The sequence below is a fragment of the Euprymna scolopes genome, chromosome 35 (assembly GCF_053919585.1).
Source record: "Euprymna scolopes isolate OS-2025 chromosome 35, ASM5391958v1, whole genome shotgun sequence".
NCBI lineage: Eukaryota > Metazoa > Mollusca > Cephalopoda > Sepiida > Sepiolidae > Euprymna > Euprymna scolopes.
The window spans coordinates 30,042,079-30,064,842 of record NC_136516.1 but is presented as its reverse complement, the minus strand read 5'-3'; the positions used below and the strand labels follow the sequence as shown (position 1 = coordinate 30,064,842).

Here is a 22,764-nt window from a genome sequence, read left to right as displayed (position 1 = left end):
CCTAAAACGCGCGAACTGCGATGAAACATTCAAATATGTTCGGATTCACATAACAATTAGGATAATGATAATTTTAATAATCAATAGCAGGGCAGGGGACCGGCGTTGCCCGGTCATAAAATACGCTTAAATATGATATTTTAATTTACGCAGATTTCATATTTATTATTATAGAGTTAATTATTTCATATTATATTGTACCCAAGATGTCAACAGTAAAAAATGTGATTTGAGTGCCATCAGCTAGAATCGAAACCGAAACCAAAACATAACATAAAATGTCCACAAGTTAAACAAATACTCAATGTGGTTGAACTATGGAAAGGAGTGAATTTTATTAAATAAAGATGGCTTCAATGACAACAATGTTTTTGATGGATAAGATGTAAACAAGGGCGGTCGGACAGCCCACAGAGTTTTATAATTACAGTAAAAACCCTGGGATACGGCATTAAAAATTAATAACAAAATACAGTACAGTGTATAATACACATGTATATAATCAAATAACATTATAAATAACACCGCAAGGCGAGGAAAATACCATAACCAGGGGACATAAAACATCGTAATCCACATCGTATCCTGAAAAGACCGTAACCTAGGGTCTACCGTATTCCAGAGTAGTACTGCATATAGATTTAATGTAATAATATTTATTTTTTTATTATAATCAGGATACTAATTAAATAAGAAATTATTGGCGCTTATTCATTATTATAGCGAAGTTCGAAAATTGGAACATTGAATTTCAAGTGAAACAAATGATATCTACTGAGTTGTCATGTAACAGTAATGAGCATATCCAAAAATTATGAAAAACGATGAGATAGAAAATGAATTATTTAAAGCAAATGCTTTTCGAAGAAATTAGCAAATTTAACTACATAATAACTAAAGAGTGATTATAATTGTAGGGGAGGTAATTCATTTTTGAAAACTGTCAAAAACTTAGGCCAATTTCGGAGAAGTTTTTTTTTTTAAATCGACTTGCATACTCTGAATCAGCAAGATATTTTTTTGCAGCTAATAAAAAAATTCCAGATGAAAAAAATCGCAAACTATGAGTTATACGTGATGTTCATTTCGTTATTTGTTACCTGCTTTAATTTTTATTAAATCTTTCTTTGTTAACATTACAAACTATGAGTTATACGTTATGTTCATTTCGTTATTTGTTACCTGCTTTAATTTTTATTAAATCTTTCTTTGTTAACATTACAAACTATGAGTTATACGTTATGTTCATTTCGTTATTTTTTACCTGCTTTAATTTTTATTAAATCTTTCTTTGTTAACATTACAAACTATGAGTTGTTCCCCTTGTGTTTACGTCACATGTCACACGTGACAAACCAAACATGGCCGAAATCATTTTTTCTTTGAATAAAGCAAATACACGTTTTATGTAATATTCCAGAAATATGTAACTAATTGTAACATGGCAATCAGGTAGATAACATTGCTTATTCTTGAAATTAACAAAAATGTAAGTAGCTTTCGTTTTGTTTTTTTTTCGTTTTTTTTTTCGTTTTTTTTTTTTTTAATGGAAACTCCATTTTCCGGCTGTCGAATTTCGCTACAATAACGAAGAAGTACCAAATTATTATTATAAGTATTAATATTATAATTAATATTATAAGTATTAGTATTATAATTAATATTATAAGTATTAGTATTATAATTAATATTATAAGTATAAGGTTAATAGATAATTATAAGGTATGACATAATCTAATATATAAAACGCTATATGTCTGCCTGTCTGTCTAAATATTTTCAAACTCTATCTCCCCCGAAACAAAAAGTTGCAGAGCGGTGCTAGGAGCCTCAAATGATTGGATTTTTTATAGACCATTTCTTTATGGGTATTTAGTCGGTTAAAATAGTTTTTAAGATGTCAAAAGTTGGTCAAAATTGAAAAAAAATCGTTATACATTCAGTACATTCATTTTAGTTTATTATTAAATTTTAATTTTCAGTAAGTTTATGGGCGTGTTACGTTGGAACAGTGGTAACGTCGCCAGCCTTGAATTCTTCGGTTTCGATTCTGGCTGGTGGCACCCAAATACTGTTTTTTTTTTTACTTTTAAAATCACGACTCTATAATAATATATACGAAATCTGGACAAATTAAAATATCATATTTAAGCGTATTTTACGACTAGACAGAGCCGGGCGACCTCCGCTAGTTTTATAATAAAACCAAATCAATAAAATAATATGAAAGAACTATAATAAAAACTATAATAAAATAAATAGAATGACTTCAATGAATAATGCCATGAGCAAAGTTTCTTTCTTAGAATTGTACACCTGTGGAACTCTTTTCCGCTTGTCTGCTTTCCAGCTGACTACAATATGGTCGTCTTCAAGTCCAACGTAAACAAGTTCTTGATGAGCCGTTCCCCTTAAGTAATCCAATTTGCCAAATTTCCAATTTTCTTACTAACGATTACTACGATATTGTCCCATTGACTACTGGACACTCATTAACCTTTTTCCTCGAGTGGCCTTCGGGCCTTGATAAGTGGTGACTCCTATGTAAAAAAGGCAACATCAACAACAAGCATGAATAAATATTTTAAGGTAGAATAAAACTTGAAGTATTTCTCTCGTAGAAGAGACGTAGCGCGTCTATCTTTGCTCTTTTGAGATTTGAAAGGCAGATGCTCTACTGAGCTTCTATCTATGGTTTCCCACCTGTCAAACATTCGCAGCAGGCACTTGTCTAGCAACAACAACTGCCAACAATTCTCTTTAATATCTACCCGTGCGTAAAACTAAAAGTACATTCCATAAGTAAAGTTTCTTCCATAGAACTACCTGTGCGTAGAACACAATTCAACTGGGCTACTTCTCCGCTGACTGTTCCACCATTGCTGTTCATCACCACACTTGTCTCACTGACCACCTGACACTCATGCAGCTTTATCCTCAAGTGGCCTTTAGACCTCGATAAATGGTGATCCTCCTCATTCCCTAGTAAAAAGTAATAAAATCTTTTATGATGACTGCCATTCAGGACTAAATAACTCCAAAAGTGTTGATATGCCGTATATTAAAACAACATATTAAACGCAACTTATAAATATTTGAAGAAATATTAAGAACTAAGAAATATAAAAACTTTACATTTAAATGAGTGAATTCACATTCAATTAACCCCAAAACGATTGATATGCCGTAAAGCAAAACAGCCACGATTGATATTTCGTAAAGCAAAACAGCCACGATTGATATGCTGTAAAGAAAAACAGTCACGATTGATATGCCGTAAAGCAAAACAGTCACTCAACTAATTGTAATCGATCTGATTAAACTAACCTTTTATAAATATCAGCGATTACACTTAATACGTTCGATCTAATGTTTTTTATCTTTTAATCATTGCTTTCATTGCCGCAGGGGAAAGAACACGTTTAACTTGTCTTCTCTTCTCTTCTTCTATCTCTTCTCTATATAAATAAAATGAACTCATTTTTTCCCATCTGATTTTGACATTAATAGGATTAAAAATCAAGATATTTCATGCAAATATAATATGCACAAACGGCAGAACAATATCTGAGGTGTGTTATAGGCTTATTATTTCTCAAATTCCTCGATAATCTTAGATTTCTATACTTTTTCTGCTGAGAAGTCACGGCCAAAATCGGTTAAGATCAATGGAAGTGGTAAAATATTTTCTCTCTAATAAATTCCTCCTCCCCCTGCCACCACTTAACACCGTTTGGGGATCTTTCACAAGGAACAGTTGAGAAGAGAACACCGGTTTGGCTTCGTAGTTCTTTCATGTGAAGTTATTTAAAATCACTAAACTAAGCTGCAGTGCTCTGTGGCGTAGTGGTTAGCGTGCTGGACAATTCACATTATATTTTCACGTTCGCGCCGACCTACCGTAGTCGTTTTTTTGTTTTTTGTTTTTTTTTTCCTAAACAACTGGAATGGACTTTTCTTGGTGGCCGAACTGTTAACGTTGCAGACGTTTTTTTGTTTTTTTTCACACTTTATTTTCCTACTTTTACTCATGACTCTGGGTTTGATCCTTCCTACTTACCTACCATAACATTTTTTAAAACTCCCCCCCCGTCCCGGAAACAAACACTCGGGCAACGCCGGGTACCCCCGCTAGTATTAAATAACGGATAGAAGTGATCGAAATGTACGGCCTGTGAAAAAAAAAAAAAAAAAAAAAAAAGAAAGAAAAAAAAAAAAAACACCGACAACATTTCGAGGCTAGCGGTTGACCTAAAAAGCAAAATGGCGGCTTCTTCACACGGCGGATTAAATATAGAACGACCAACGTTTTTAAATTTTTTTTTATTCGAGTTGATTATTTTATTATTTTTATTTTTATTAATGTCGTACGAAAGCAACGGGAAACTTGTTTAGGCAAGTTTTAGCAAAATGAATAATAAAATTTAAAAAAAAAAACATATATATATTTGTAAGTCTAGTTTTTTTTTTGTTTTTTTTTTTAACAGAGATATCTGTACATATGTATAAATAAAACAGTAGATGTGTGTGTGTGTGTGTGTATCTGTTTGTTTGTCTGTCAGTTTTTCTGTGTGTAAAAATTTAACCGGTAAACTACTGGCTATATGATACTGAAATTAACAGGAAATACTAATCATACACCAAGGATGGTTTATAAGGAATAAAATCTTTGTTTGGATGGATGAATTACGCGTACAGACATGGAGTGTTCACATCAACTTGCCGACATATTTTTACTTCTTCCTGCGCATGCCCAAATCCAATTCATTTCTTGAAGTCATTTAACATTAAATCTTAGTTGATCTATATCTACATCAGTAGGAGACGCGATTGGGGCGCTAAATGTTTTGGTGTCAATTCTAGATGATGGCACTCAAGTCATTTTTAAAATAAAACTTTTGATGTCACTTCTATATATTAGGTACAATATAATATTCAATAGAGAATTGGTTTTGTAATAACTTTCATAAAAATACTTGTCGAGCTACAACAACTATCAACAGTTTCCCATACTCACTATCTGTGCTTAAATCTAAACGCAAATTCCACGAATAAAGCTTTTTCTTTAGAACTGCTAGCCTGCGGGTCTGCCTTCCAGCTGACTACAATACGGTCATCTCCAAGTCCAATGTAAACAAATTCTTGTTGGCTCCCGCCTAAATAATCAATTTCTACCCCATTTTCACCACTATTAATACGCTGTTGCCTCAGTGACTGCCGTGCACTCATTGACCCTAATCCTCGAGTGGCTTTTAGGCCTTGACAAGTAGTGACTCCCGTGCAAAAATAACATAAAATGCGTAAAATAAATGCGAAATCTGCACGAATTAAAATATATTTAAGTGTATTTTATATACTCAGCCAGCCTATCTATATATCTATAATTGTGAGAATGTGTGAGGTCACTTCTCAACCTATATACTCAACGAATTTTTATCTACATACTTGAAATATAGTATAACTGTTTAACGAATGCGCACGCGTGAATAGTTCAAATTACAGATTACTTATGTTTTTTTTTTCTTTTTTTTTTTTTAAATCCAATTTTCACCCCAAACAAGGCAAGTGCCACTTTGAAGTAGGGGGCTATTATCGGGGACATAATTTGCGGGGGCATTATGAAGGGAGATAGGTAGAAAGATGTTTGTTCACATTACACGTGAACTTCAGCATATCAGTACAGTGGGAAAAGCAGTATCCCGGAAGGGAGTTTCAAAGACTTGCAGTTCTGGAGAAGAAACTATTGGAGTAAAAGGCTTTCTTACACCTAGGGATTTATACTGTAAAGGGGTGGGACTTAGTTGCTTGTCGGGTTTGTCAGGGGTAGTTATGTCGAGGAGGTACAAGCGCTTGCAGTTCGTCAGAGCATTCACCATTAAAGTATTTGTAGAACAGGCAGAGGGATGCGATGCGACATTTCGTCGATGGGACAGAGGCTGAAGCTTAGATGACAGTTCAGGACCTATCAGGTTGGCGACTCTCTTTTGAACCCTATCCAGGAGTGAGAGACAAACAGCAGATGCACCAGCCCAAATGTGACAACAGTACTCCATACATGGGCAAATGGTGGCCTTATAGAGGTACAGGATCCTTTCAGGCGTAAGTAATTTTCTGGCACGATAGAGAGAGCCCACCTTCTTTGCAGCAGCCTTGGCAATGCTCTCAATGTATATATTCCAGTTCATGTTCCCTGTAAACGTTAGGCTGATGAGTTTAAAGGAAATTTTAAGAATAAGTAGTTTGGAAACACCTTTATAAGATCGTGTCATGCTGGTATAATGGTTATTGTACTTGACTTTAATAGTTCGTTTCGATTGCAGCTCGAGTGTTTTTCTTTTTTACTTACAACAAGTGAACTGTTTAGAAACAAATATAATACTCGCACGCACATGTCTCAGTTTCTGTAGGAATTAAAATATAATATTTTTGCGTATTTTAAGACCGGGCAACGCTGGGCGACCTGCGAGTATAAAAGTTAGAATGTGTATATGTGTGTATGAGGACACTTCTCAACCTATACATTCAACGAATATTCGATCTAAAGACATGAAATTTGGTATATAGGGTATTCAGACACGTGGAAAACTTTTTAATCGGTTTTCATAAAAAAAAAAAGGGCTGCAAAGAGGTCAAAATTGAAAAATTGGCACTTGAGGATCATCGGTTTTTAATTATTTATTAACTGTTTCATGGGATTCATAAACACTTTTTAAAGAACGTCGCAAGCTGGTCTAATGGTTATCGTACTGTCTTTAGGTTCTAGTTTCGATCTCAGCTCGAATATTTTTCTTTACTTACAAGAACTGACCTGTTTAGAAAATACACAATACTCGCATGCACACGTCTCAGTTTCTGTATAAATTAAAATATAATATGCGTATTTTACGACCGGGTGACGTCGGGCGACCTGCTAGTCTGGAATAAAAATGATTCCAATGGTGGGAAAATAGACGTCATATAAATCTGTATTCATTTTTTATTATAAGCCTACAAGCTGCGCCCAAAGTGAGGGGGGGGAATCTGCTTCGCTGTTTGACTCAATACTTATCTAGATATATTATTAAAATATTTAGATAAAATCATAAAATTGCGCAAGAAATTTATTTTTTCATATATATAATTTGTTATATCCAATTTACACACTGTCAAAAACGACGAGAAAAATTACGCTTAGTCAACATTTGCGCTCTCTACATATTTTCATTTTAAACTTAAAGATGTTACTATCGCACAAGCAGAAAGGTCAGGCGTATAAAATCGACAGTAAGTTCTTTAATATGAAAGGGGTGTGTCCGAAATAAATTTTTCTGTTCAAAGCACAATTGAAGCACGATATATGACGTTTGCATTTTAAACTTTAATTCAAGCGATTAGATATAAAAATAATTTTATAAAATCAACAGTAGGTTCTCTACAGTGCAATGTACTGTGGACTAAGTCACTACGAGGAGGCATATGAAAATCCTCACTGTGCACCTTGATGAGTTCCCAACAAGACCAAGAATCACACGAGTGTACTTTATGTTCCTGGCAGTGTTCTAAGTTAGTTTTTGTATCGTAATGTCTTCGATAAGTATCGATAATCGATAATAAAAAAAACAAAAAAAAACAAAAACAAAAAAAACGACGAAAGCAGGAACAGGCGATTTTGAGCAAAGTAAACACCTAATACAACCTAACATCACAAGTATATTTGAGAAGTTTTATTACAACAGGGTCAAACATAGCATTGATATGACAGGGGCACGTTTGAAATGATTTGGTTGGTTGTTTTTGTTTTACGGCATATCAACCCTTTTCAGGTTATTTAATGCCAAATCAAGTTATTTTGAAGAAAACTTTTTTTAATAGAATATATTTTTTTTTTCAAGTCGGTTTCTATTTAACCTATAGTTGGGACCCTAACAGGTACTACCACTTCGGGTCAGAGTGGACCTGGGAGCAATGGCAATTAAAGGGTGGCTCCACACTCCCCAAAGCCCACAAGCTGGGGCCTCAACATCGGATATAGTTTAAGATCATACCCAGGACCGTTCGAAATGAATGTTTCTGTTTAAAGCACAATGGCACCATGATACTTGACTTTTTCATTGTAAACTTAAATTCAAGCTATTATCACCGCACACACATTTCAGAACCTTTTTTACAGATCCGTTTCGTTAAGCAGAAGCAATCGGTTATTTTTTTAAATGTAAATGCAGGTTCTTTTCGTGCATATACGCTTCAGAAAAACTAGAAATTCTTTGCTTAGACAGAAAAATACATGACAATATAATGTTTCAACGACAAAAAGTTTTCTAATTTTTCTGAAGAGTATATGCTCGACATAATAACCGTTTGTTTCTACATAACGAAACGGATCTGTAAAAAAATATACCAAAATTTTAACATGCTGGAGGAGTTGTTTAGCATGAAAAATAAATATTTGGATCTTGATATTTAATTATATTTTTAGTTATTTTATATATATATATATATATATATATATATATATATATATATATATATATATATATATATATATATATATATATATATTAGAAGAGATTATTCCAAGGGTTTAATATATTAAAAATCAATTAACCAATGGTAATGTATATATATTAATAAGAATTTAAGCCATGTGAATTGACTAAAATATTAAGCAACATGATTAACATTTCGGTAATACAGTGTGTATATATATATATATATATATATATATATATATATATATATATATATATATATATATATATATATATACATATATATATATATATATATATATATATATATATATATATATATATATATATATATATATATATATATATAAACTGGCAAAAACCAAAAACAGCCAGAAGGAATAACTTCATATTTGTATTTTTTTTTTCGGATATTACAATTATTTGGAAATAAACCAGACAATTAAAAATTTTATATCATTTTAAAATTTTGTAGTTACATCTCATCAGATAACTTGCTTTCGGGACAAGATCAAAGTGTAGTATCTGTTCTTCAGATGCTGCACTTCTATTTCTTGTTCTCTTTCGGTGGAGGAGAAATCCTTCACGACTGAGACAATTTTTATTTTTGTACCTTTTCTCCACGTTAAAAAAGCGACCCTGGTGTCTAACTCTGTCCCGTGGGGAGGCATAGTAAATAGGTACATCTCATCAGATATGATTGAAAAAAAAATACAAAGTTTTTAGTATCTTGACACATTTTTATTCCGTGAAAACTACATCGGGCAGTGATTACCACCCCCTCATGTTTTTAACATGTCCATCAATCCATCATCTGTGTTGAAGAAATTTATATGGGCCCTATTTTTGTATATTTGCTCTAAATTACGGCGAGAATAGTTAAATTTGGATTATTTTGAGACCGGACAAAAATTCTGAATTCTGAATTTATGATTTCTTACTTTTAATTTATTATTTTAGTGTTTTATTTATTAATGAATCTAAAGTAATTTGGTTATAATTTAACGTTTACTCAAAATTCATAACTCACACATGGAAAGTTTCATATTTTGCGTATTACTCGGTTATTTTAATGTTAAACTAGATAATACTGCACTGCCGCTTTTTTTTTCTGTACATTAAAATAAATAAAATACGACAATATAATGGAAAATAAAATAAAATAAGATAAGTATATAATCCTCATTGAGATCTTAGGATGTTAACGAATAATAATTATTATTGTTACAATAATATTTCCCTTCGATGGAATAATAAACAAAAACCATTTCAAGGGGAATAACTCTGAATTACTGACTAAATTTATTCAAATATAAGTCGTCGTATTAATTATTTTAAAACCATAGAATGATACTTAATGCATTAAAATTAGTCCCTAGTAAATTAATTAGCTCCAAAGTTTTTATATTTCGATTGATTTTGAAAAACTAGCCGGTGTCTACATACTCATATTTAATTATTATTCAATTACATTACATTAACTTACGGTGTTACGCCATTATTTATCAAATAATCATAATTTCTTGGTATTTGGTTATGACTCAAAATTTATTTCGAATTGGTTATTTTGATTATGACGGGAGAAATCTTGGTACTAGTGCATGAGCTGGCCTTGGCGTGGCTTATCACTCGCTCGGATTTCTCTAACATTCGATATGAAATCAAAAGCGGTAATCGTGAAGAAAGAGAGAGCCTGTTTCCTCCGTTTGACTATAGGTGGCGTTACTGTCTGTCCACCCAGTTACGGAAGCACAAAATGTATATAATGCCACCCTTGAAATAAAAATAAATGTTTTTGTTATATTTTAATTTTAAACATGGTTTGATTTTTTTGGGGTGGGGGGTGCAAACATATTTAAGTTTTGTTTTTTGTTTTTTCAAACATATTTACGTTTTTTTGTTGTTTGTTTTTGCAAGCATATTTAAGTTTTATTTTTCCAAACATTTACGTGTTGGTGCTTGTTTATTTTAAAACATTTACGTTTTTTTTTTTGCAAGCATAAACTAAATATTTTTGAACTATTTTTCTTTTTGAAAAGTTTGCTTATGCACTTATTGGTACCGCGCTATTTTTTAATAGTAGTTTCAAGTAAGATTCAGGTTTTACAATATCCTTTTTCAAATATATATATATATATATATATATATATATATATATATATATATATATATATACTTGCGGAAAAGGTAAAATAAGTGCAGAAAAATTTAGAAAAAAAAGGGGGGGTCCATAAAAAAGATAAAAGAAAAAACGTTGATTTTTTTTATTATTATCATAAGAGCGTAAAAAATAGTCGCGGAAAAACGGTTGTACCCATAAATATGTTTAAAAGAAAAATATAGCAAAAACATTTAGTTTATGCTTGCAAAAAAAAAACGTAAATGTTTAAAAATAAACAAGCATCAAGACGTAAATGTTTGGAAAAATAAAACTTAAATATGTTTGCAAAAAAATAAAACTTAAATATGTTTGCACAACAACAAAAAAAAGAAACATGTATAAAATTAAAATATAACAAAAACATTTATTTTTATTTCAAAGGTGGCATTATATACATTTTGTACTTCCGTAACTGGGTGGACAGACAGTAACGCCACCTATAGTCGAACGGAGGAAACAGGCTCTCTCTTTCTTCACGATTACCTCAAAAGCACTTTAAACTACTTAAAAATACCAACGAATGATGCAGATAAGTTGGAAAGTAACTTTTATTGATAATGTTACCATTTATTATTCTTTTAATGGCTAATTTCGTGAATTTGACCTTTTTTGAAATGGTTTGGCCTTTTTATAGTAATTAAAGAAAATGCTATAATTAATTTTTCAAGCAGTTTCATGTTGAAATGTTCTGGAAACTTGTATTTGGCGCTGCTAGCCCCCCCCCCCCGTCGGCCATTTATTTTTCGCGTTTTGTCTCTCTGTACGCCCCACCCTCACCCCTCGTCCATTTTCTCCGTCAGATGGCAGCATGTGACGTCATTTTACGGAGAAATCCGAGCGAGTGATAAGCCACGCCCAGGCCAGCGCATGCACTAGTACCGAAATCTTATCATATTTATTACATGATGACATAGTGATTTTATAGTGTTTCTATTGTTTTCGATTGTTTATCTATGGGGCCTTAAATTGTGTAAAAACCAGTTAAGGGTAGATAACTGTTGATTTAAAGTTTTTCAATTCTTTAGATTTTAAAAGTCATATGTTCTTATCATCAATTATTTTCTTTTATTCTATTCTATTATTTTTTATTTTTGTTCATCTCCAAATGGATGGTATCACATCTTATCAATGCCCCCCCCCTATTTAATCGTAACTAATTTTAATTTTTATTAATTTATTTAATTATTTATATTTTTTATTTTTTACTTAATCGTTGAAATTGCCAGGGTTCGTGCTAAGTTTCAGTAATTACTATCCCTCCTATTCAGCGTGATCGTTTAATTGACATTAAGTTAAGTTTAATGCCTACTCAGTTGTTATATTTCTTTGCCTTTCGTATTTTCATATTTACATTTGTGTGTTCCCTATACTTTACTGTCTATTGATAATATACATTTTGAGTTTATTCTACCCAGGTTTAAATCGCGAGAGTAGGAATTTATTTCTGTGGAGATAACTTTGTATGGCATCCAGTTTTTTTTGTTTAAAATCACCTCTTTAGAATGCACTATGTGATGAGATTTAAGTAAGCATATTTTGGACTTGCTAGCTTGGTATCTTCTACTATCGTCCACTATTGACCATTTTGTTTCGAATTCTTTGTTATTTCTTCGTAGTTCTCTCATCCAATCCCCCCCAAGTTGTGTTCTTCTGTTTGTTTTTAATAATTATTCTAGTATTATTCCCATTACATTATTGTTTCTATAACTATTACATTCATTCAAAGCCCTGGTTTTAAATGATCCTATGTGGTTTCTGTGTTTGTCCTTGAATGTACAACTCATAACACCCAAGTATACTTTCTTACTGTTATCCACCTTAATCTCGCATTTGTATACAACTTCAGAAATCAATCAGTTACCCCCCCATGGGCATTCATTCGGTATTTCTCCCTAATTCTATTGTACTTGCTTAATTTCTATTCCAATTTAGTATTGTATTGATTTTCCTATTGTTAGATCTAATTATAGTGCTTGCAAGGTTTGCTGCGATCGAGAATGATAACTTGACTGTTCTTATTTATTATTTTACTTAATCTGTTTTCAGGTGGGAAGTTTTTCTCGATTATTTTATAGAATTCTCTAAAGATATCATTTAGAATATGCTCACTGTACGGAGGGTTGAACCAAACTTGTTTCCTACGCTTATTTATCCTATTTTTGTACCTGATTGCTATCCGTATGATTTACGCCATTGTTACTCACTTATTTCTTATTGCTCTTATTACTATTTACTTTCCGGCTTAGCGTTACTTATTTTTTTCATTGCCATGTTATATGAGATTGTATCCTATTATTTTTATCATCAGCCCCCTCAATAAATTTTATTTTCCCATTGTAACCTGATCTCATTAAGACTTCATTATATTAGTTTTTATTTTTGTTAAATATATTTTCATTTTGGGATGGACCGGATATTCTTTTAGATATACTGGGGATTATCGCATTGTTTTTATACATTTGAGATGTTTGGAATTATATATACATTAGCAGGCCACCCCGGCATTGTCCGGTCGTAAAATACGCTTAAATATGATATTTTGATTAATGCAAATTTTGTATTCATTATTATATTATATTGAACACTATATAATAACGATTTAAAAAGTAATAAATAAATAAATAAATAAAAAATAACTTGTGCGCCACCACCGAGAATCGAAACCAAAATGTTTAGCTTACTTACTTTTTTCGCTTGACGTTAATACCTGAGCTATGAAGACATGTTTGCTGCAAGGCTAATAATTAAAACATGAACCAATAGCTATTACGTTGCGCATACATATTCGTAATGCCGTCGTTCGACCATCACCTGACAAATTCTATTTTTTTTTAATTTTCACATTTTTGCACCGATGACCCAAATATAAAGTTTCACATGGGTTTGAATACCCTATATATTAAGTTTTATGACTGTAGACCGAAAACGTTTTGTAGGCAACATCTTTTGAACAAATATATATATATATATATATATATATATATATATATATATATATATATATATACGCATACATAAATATATATAGAAGGAGGTTTGTGTTTACTATAACATTTTTACGCGAATATTACGCAAGTATAAGTCGTGTAGAATATCGGCATGAATATAACTACAAGTAATAGTTTACTAACAATGATCATCCCATAACAAAACATAGAAATACTAATAAGGATGTAATTAAAAGAAATGTTTAAATAATATGCAAATTAGCTAGATTTATTTGCAGATGAATGCAATGCGACCAGCCATATATCACAAAGTTGTATTTGCTTTTTAAATAAATAGAAAAAAGGGGTTTTAATATAAATATCATTGCTCAACCGCCCCAAATATATATATATATATATATATATATATATATATATATATATATATATATATATATATATATATGTATATTGTAGAACTGGTAATTAATAAAAACCTGAAGAAAGTGCTCAATACTGTTGTAGAGCAAATATGCGTTTTATTTTCTATTACCGTATTTTTCTGTTAAGTTACATTTTTGTTTCGGCTACATGGTTTCTGTAAAAGTCTGAGGAAGCTACATGACGGCTAAAAAACGGTCGTGTAGCCGAAACAAAAATGTAACTTAACAGAAAAATACGGTAATAAGAGATAAAACGTATATATATATATATATATATATATATATATATATATATATATATATATATATATATATATATATATATACTAGCAAAAGTACCCGTCGTGGACTGGGTTCAAAAACAGCCTACAGAAAATGGACTCTGATTTATGAAAGCATGATAGGTTATGAAAAGGAAGGGTTGTAAAGAGATAACTTCGAATTTGGGGGTATCAAAAACCAAAGAAAAATATGATGAAAGTAAAAATAAAATAGATAAACCCCATAATTTATTATACCATACCTGTTAACACTGAAACACTTAACACAATAATCTGTGGATCTATATTAAAAAACCTTGTTAAAATTTGTGACATATTTCCATTCTATGGAGGTCAGGCGCGAACGAACACCCCATAATTTTATTATACCATATTTCTTGAAACTGAAACATAATTATCAAAGTATACTCACGCAGATAGATATGAAAAGTCTTTATTAAAGTTTGTGCCTATTCCATTCTATGGAAGCCAGGCGCGAACGCAGAGACCACAATTTTATTATACCATCCCTATTTAAGTTAAAACATACTTATCAAAATATTATTATGTACATCTATATAAAAACACTTGTAAACGTTTTTTTTTTTCAGTTTTAAATTTTTTATTTCCATACTTTGTGGACCAGGCGCGTACGCATACCCTACAATTTTAATGAATCATCATTATGCTAGATCAAACATACCCATTCCTGTGTCTCGATACATCTTCTATCATTATATGTGATCAGTTTTCTATAATAGTCAACCATATAGGAGCCTATTCGTGACCAGCCACACACACAGAAGATCAGCTTTATATATATATATATATATATATATATATATATATATATATATATATATATATATATATACACGCACGCACACACACATATATACTAGCCTGGGCGCCCGGCGTTGCCCAGGTGTTTTGAGGTGTGTGTTGAGCACAAAAAAAAAATGGTTATAGGCAGGCATCATGCTCGAACCCGTACTGCAAAGGAGGAAAAGAACGTGACCCCATCCCCCCCAAAAAAAAACTGACGTCTTTGCTGTTGCGCCCATCGCAAAATCGGAAGCAACGGATATTTTAATTAAGGCTATTCAATTGAAAAGAGAGGATAACTTTCGAAAATATCGATGAAAAAAAGTGACCCCGCCACTCTGTACAAAAGTGCCCAGTTGAGGGGGAAGGAATTAATATTTTTAACCAATTTTCCGATATTTGTCGTACCAAGGGCCGGGTTTCAAAATCATACCGAGCTCGTGAAAATCCAGCATACATACATACATACATACATACATACATACATACATACATACATACATTTTTTCACCTGATGCGTATTTAAGCAATTAAGCGAAACCCGCTATTAATTTATAAACAAACTTATGGTTTGAGCACTCGAGGATTTGTGGTCCGTTGTTTAGAGTTGCCGACCGTCAACGCGACGGTTGTAGGTTCGATCCACGGCTGGGGAAAGGTGTATGTCTAGCCGCACTGATGAGTTGTGATACAACGAACAATACTGTATGTGGATGACAAATAAATAGCTCCCCGCTTTGGGTTGAGCACTTTGTAAATATATTTTCACCCGACGCGTATTAAAGCAATTAAGCGGACCCTGCTATTAATTTGTTTGTAAACAAACTTATGGTTTGAGCACTGTAAGCAACGGGCGGGTATGGATTTAATACACACTCGAGGAGAAATATTTACGGCACTGATTCGTAGCCTGTTGACGAGAGCTGCCGACTGTCAATGCGACGGGTGTAGGTTCGATCCACGGCTGGAGAAAGGTGTATGTCTAGCCGCACTGATGAGTTGTGATACAACGAAACAGTACTGTATGTGGATGACAAAAATATCCATACATACATCTAAAAAAAGCTAGAACAAATATTAACTAAAAAATAAAACTATCGAACGTTTTTATTTTAGTAGTAAGTCATCGTTTATCAAGGCTAAAACCATTCGAGGATAAAGCTTAATGAGATGAATAAATTGGAATGATTATGGGAGGATTAAAAAGCACCCCCCTTGTCAGGAACTTCATTCACTGGAATGTAAGAATCCCCTTTTAAAATCCTACTGACTTTAAGCTATAAGGATATTTTGTGAACTCTATATTTATGAAGCAAATACCATTTAAGTAAAAAAATATTGAAATTTCAAATTTTCAATTTGTTTGTGAACGTCTATATTTGCACATAATTCACTGTTTTTTTTTTAATAAAACACATTTAAATTAAAATTATAACTGCATAACAATTTTTTGTGGACGTTGTAAGTTGCAAATTATTTTATTTTTTAAATAATATTTAAATTGAAAAATTTATTATAACTATATAACAATTTTTGGGTGGACGTTTGTATTTAAGTTACGAATAATTTATCATTCTTTCAAATAATAATAATTATTCTAACTATAAAACGATTTGTGGACGTTTATATTTGCAAATAATTCATTTCTTTTTTCTTTTTTCTTTTTTAAATAAAACACATTTAAATTTAAAAAAATATTGAAACTATATAAAACACTTTTGTAGGTGTCTGTATTTAAGTCACTAATAATATTTTTTTTAAATAAGAAATATTCAAATTTCAAAATTTATTATAACTATATCAGATTTTGTTTTGTAGACGTTTGTATTTGTTTTACCTAAAAATCCTAAAATTTTAGAAAGTTATTATAAATATTTTAGAATTTTTGTGGAGGTTTGTATTTAAGTTGTGAATAGTTCATTTGTTTTTACTTCTTTTTTTTTTACAAAGGAATCACAACTTATCAAGGCCCAGAAGCCACTCGAGGATAAGGGCTAAAGAGTGTACATTGGTCAAAAGGGCAATATCATAGTAATCGTTAGAAGTGTAAATTTGGTAAATTGGATTAGTTAAGGGGAACGGCTTATCAGTAACTTGTTTATATTGGACTTGAAGACGGCCATATTGTAGTCAGCTGGAAAGCAAGTAAACGGAAAAGAGTTCCACAGGTGCGCAGTTCCAAGAAAGAAGTTTTGTTCATGGAATCTACATTTAGGTTTAGGCACAGATAAAGAGTGGGCGAAATTATTGATAATGTTTACAGCCAAACGAGTGTTTCTCGTGAATGTTCGACAAGGTGGGGGACCATAGATTGGAGAAAAGACGAGCACTGGCCATGAAAATAACGATAAAACAGAGGCAGGCTCGCAACGTCTCTTCTGTGAGAAAGAGGTTGCAGGGAAAAGAAAACGACATCCTCCACTAGGCTACGAAGTCTATTCTGAACTCTTTCAAGGCAGGATGAGATCTCCCTAGCAGCTCCTGCCCAGATGAAAATATTTAAATTCAAAAAATTATGATAACTAACATCTCTCCATTTAAGTAGCAAAAAGTTCAATATATGCAAATTTCAAAAGAACAAGTTTTTATTTAGTAAAATTTTATTATCAGTCCTAATGTGTTTAGTAAAAATTTATTCTCAATCCTAATATGTTCAGCAAAAATTTATTCTCAATCCTATTATGTTCAGTAAAAATTTATTCTCAGTCCTAATATGTTCAGTAAAAATTTATTCTCAGTCCTAATGTGTTTAGTAAAAATTTATTCTCAGTCCTAATATGTTCAGTAAAAAATTATTCTCAGTCCTATTATGTTCAGTAAAAATTTATTCTCAATCCTAATATGTTCAGCAAAAATTTATTCTCAATCCTAATATGTTCAGTAAAAATTTATTCTCAATCCTAATATGTTCAGTAAAAATTTATTCTCAGTCCTAATGTGTTCAGTAAAAATTTATTCTCAGTCCTAATATGTTCAGTAAAAATTTATTCTCAATCCTAATATGTTCAGTAAAAATTTATTCTCAGTCCTAATATGTTCAGTAAAAATTATTCTCAGTCCTAATATGTTCAGTAAAAATTTATTCTCAGTCCTAATATGTTCAGTAAAAATTTATTCTCAGTCCTAATATGTTCAGTAAAAAATTATTCTCAGTCCTAATATGTTCAGTAAAAATTTATTCTCAGTCCTAATATGTTCAGTAAAAATTTATTCTCAGTCCTAATATGTTCAGTAAAAATTTATTCTCAGTCCTAATGTGTTCAGTAAATATTTATTCTCAGTCCTAATGTGTTTAGTAAAAATTTATTCTCAGTCCTAATATGTTCAGTAAAAATTTATTCTCAGTCCTAATATGTTCAGTAAAAATTTATTCTCAGTCCTAATATGTTCAGTAAAAATTTATTCTCAATCCTAATATGTTCAGTAAAAATTTATTCTCAGTCCTAATATGTTCAGTAAAAATTTATTCTCAGTCCTAATATGTTCAGTAAAAATTTATTCTCAGTCCTAATATGTTCAGTAAAAATTTATTCTCAGTCCTAATGTGTTCAGTAAATATTTATTCTCAGTCCTAATGTGTTTAGTAAAAATTTATTCTCAGTCCTAATATGTTCAGTAAAAATTTATTCTCAGTCCTAATGTGTTCAGTAAAAGTTATTCTCAGTCCTAATATGTTTAGTAAAAATTTATTCTCAGTCCTAATATGTTCAGTAAAAATTTATTCTCAGTCTTAATATGTTCAGTAAAAATTTATTCTCAATCCTAATATGTTCAGTAAAAATTTATTCTCAGTCCTAATATGTTCAGTAAAAATTTATTCTCAATCCTAATATGTTCAGTAAAAATTTATTCTCAGTCCTAATATGTTCAGTAAAATTTATTCTCAGTCCTAATGTGTTCAGTAAAAATTTATTCTCAGTCCTAATGTGTTTAGTAAAAATTTATTCTCAATCCTAATATGTTCAGTAAAAATTTATTCTCAGTCCTAATGTGTTCAGTAAAATTTATTCTCAGTCCTAATATGTTTAGTAAAAATTTATTCTCAGTCCTAATATGTTCAGTAAAAATTTATTCTCAGTCCTAATATGTTCAGTAAAAATTTATTCTCAGTCCTAATGTGTTTAGTAAAAATTTATTCTCAGCCCTAATGTGTTTAGTAAAAATTTATTCTCAGCCCTAATGTGTTTAGTAAAAATAATCAATTAAAATTTGAAATATAAAACGTGGATGTTAGGTTTACTTTTGAGAGTGCAATTATTCTCGCTTTCCCGACTTTGTCCTTTAGTCCTCACTTTCCATGTGCCATATTTCTGATAAAGAAGGAAGATTTGCTGTTTGATGGTTAGGAATCCATCTAGCACTAAGTTTAAATAGGAGTTTAAGTTTGGTTTCATCTTAATAGTCTACGTTCATTCATCTCGAAATGGTTTCTTACTTTTTTAGTTTCGATTGGTAAAATATATCAGCTACTGCAGAAAAGTTGGCTTTTACAAGCCAGAAAGTTAGAAAAGATATAGTGCTTAACTTTTAAGTAAAAGAAATATTAAACAATTTTTCCAATTACTAAACTCTTGTTCTTATTATTTAGATTCTTCGGATAATTGTTCTTATATTGAGCGTTATTTCTACAAGGTATCGGCCGATGTGATCTCCGACGTTCTTCACGTCTCTTCTTTTCGAACTTGAGAATAATAATATGCATTAATAAATAAATAAATAAATAATAATAATAATAATAATAATAATAATAATAATAATAATAATAATATTAATAATAATAATAATAATAATAGTATTAATAATAATGATAATAATAATAATATTAATAATAATAATATTAATAATAATATTAATATTAATAATAATATTAATAATAATATTAATAATAATAATATTAATAATAATAATAATAACAACAACCAATAATATGGAAGCTGCATATCTATAAGTTCACTATCCCATCCCCTCATTGCCCCATCACTGCTCCCCCAAAAGAATGATCCCAAATAGTTGAGATGGTTCAAGGAGGATGGAAAAACCCAATAGAAAGCACTACCCAGATCTCTGTTGGACAAGTGCGAAGAGAACTGGAACATTGGGAAGGGTTATTGCCACTGAAATTCCAGTGAAGACCAATGGCCAACGCCAGCGAGAAATCAATGGTAAGCGGCTGTTGCGTTAGAGCAAAGCCATTTCCAAATGTTATCGAAAGAGGTGGAGAGTACTGTAAGACTTGTTTTCACTCAGCTTCCCGGGAACACCACAGGTTGTTTGCAAGGAGAGATCTTTGATGACCTGCGCGAAAGCTTCAATAATACATGAGTTGGTCATGAAAATTATTGCGGAAATCTTACTTTTGATTTCAAATGATGTATTTCCAAATAAGTTTTCCTTATAATACCTTTACTTTATATACCATTTTAAATAGCGCTTTTTGCTCTATCTGACCGTTTAAATTATAATCGTTTTAAACCAATTATGTTTTCTGTTCAGAACGTTGAATACAAGACAGAAAGAAAGCAAATTCGCACAATTTTCTTATTTCAAAGCCAGAAAAGCTGTCGAAACATCTTGCGATATCAACTGAGAATTTTGTCCAGGAACCACTACTGAACGCGCAGCACAATAGTGATTTAAGAAATTTCATGGCGACAACGAAAGTCTTGAAGATTATGAGCAGAGTGGTCGGCCATCAGATGTTGACAACGATCAGTCAAGAGCCTTAGTTGAAGCCATGGTCTATGGTCGCCACTCGCCAAACTTTCACAAGAAACATTCGTCTAGCTGAAAACACTGTCAATAATTTCTCCCACTCTTTATCTGTGCCTAAACCTAAACGTAGATTCTATGAACAAAGCTTCTTTTTCAGAACTGCACACCTGTGAAACTGTCTTCCGTTTGCCTGCTTTCCAGCTGACTACAATATGGGTGTCTAAGTTCTTGAGCTGTTCCCCTTTAATAATCCAATTTATCAAAATACTAACGATTACTATGATATTGTCTCATTGACTACTGTAAACTCTTTAACCTTTATCGTCGAGTGGCCTCTGGGCCTTGATAAGTGGTAACCCTCATATATATCTTGAGCTGAGCATTTTGAGAAGTGATGCACAAATTCCCATTAGCGTATAAAGCGATGCTCTTTGTGTAAACTAATCGAGCTTATGTATTTCGGACGATGTCAAAACATCGTTAATTCACGACTCGCACAGCAACTGCCCATTAGCGTAATGGTTAAGAGCCTTGACTGTCGTACAGGCGGTCGGGTTTCAATTCTGGCTTGAGGTAGTTGCCTGTCTAGCCGCACTGATGAGCTGTGAAACAAAGAAACAGTACTGTATATGGATGACTATATATATATATATATATATATATATATATATATATATGTGTGTGTGTGTGTGTGTGTGAAATTTATTGTTTTCCAGAGGTTAAATAACGAATGAAGTTTAACGAGGTTGATACTACAGTGCTTGATACCGAAGTAGAGCAGGGTATAATCTTTATTTGTTTTTACATAAGCAGTAATATGTTGCTACACAGTCATGAGCATGTTTCTTGTAACTAAAGACCTCTCTAGGCTTTTATGAAAAAAAAAGTATTCTTTCATATAAACTGTCTCGCTTGAAGAGGTCTCTAGTTACTTGTAACTAGCTGACCGAAACATGTTCGTCACTATGTAGCAACATATTATTGCTTATGTAAAAACAAAGAGTATATATATATATATATATATATATATAGGGAGAGAGAGAGAGAGAGAGAGAGAGAGAGAGAGAGAGAGAGAGGGAGAGAGAAACACCACACAGGAGTGACCACAGCCTAATAAGAGAGTAATAAAAATTGAACATTCCAATGACACTTACACGTTTCTACCTCTTGGAAACATTCCAAATGAACTACGAAAATGCTATTTTTACATCTCCAACACATTTTGAAAATAATTTCTGAAGAGGACGCTTCACAGAACGTCTAAAACGCGTTAACAACGATTTCAATGATTTAAAAACATTATTACAATGATCTAAACATAATTCTCAATGAAAAACCAAGACACGGAATAATAAAATAATGTTAAAAAATACACATTTTTGGTGACCACCCCCTTATTTAAATATATATATATATATATATATATATATATATATATATATATATATATATATATATATATATATATATATATATGGCGATTAAGCTACACTGAATATTCTGCGTTTCATCCAACTATAGGATTCGTCAGGCTTATGCGCGAATTTTGTGGTTGCTTCTTGTTTTTATATATGTTGAGAATTTCTAGTTGGCTAATCAGCTTTCTAGTATCCACCGCACCCCTTCCTATCAGCCAATGGGCATGCATTTTATCAAACAAATGATCTGTTTTAGAACTAGGTTAGTGGTTTTAGGTAGACGTTCTCCTTTTTTTTTATACATATAAATATACCTAAGTGTACACACATACATGCACATATATATACATATATATATACATATATGTGTGTGATTGTTTATGTATATTTATGTTTATTTAATTTATTTATTTGTTTGTTTTCTATTGTTATTGTTAGTTTTAAAGCTATTTTGTATTGCTATCCTAGAGTAAGTTTTATTCTGTGAACACAGTTGTTTGCTATTTCCCGTATTGAGCACTTTTGAAGTAAATACTTAAAGTTTACGCAT

At 31.5% G+C, this 22,764-nt stretch overlaps 1 protein-coding gene across 3 annotated transcripts in view; it reads left to right on the top strand.

Moving 5' to 3' along the window:
* LOC145259777 (uncharacterized) overlaps positions 1–22,764 on the top strand; it is a 129,321-nt gene that overhangs the window by 104,207 nt on the left and 2,350 nt on the right. The window lies entirely within an intron of this gene.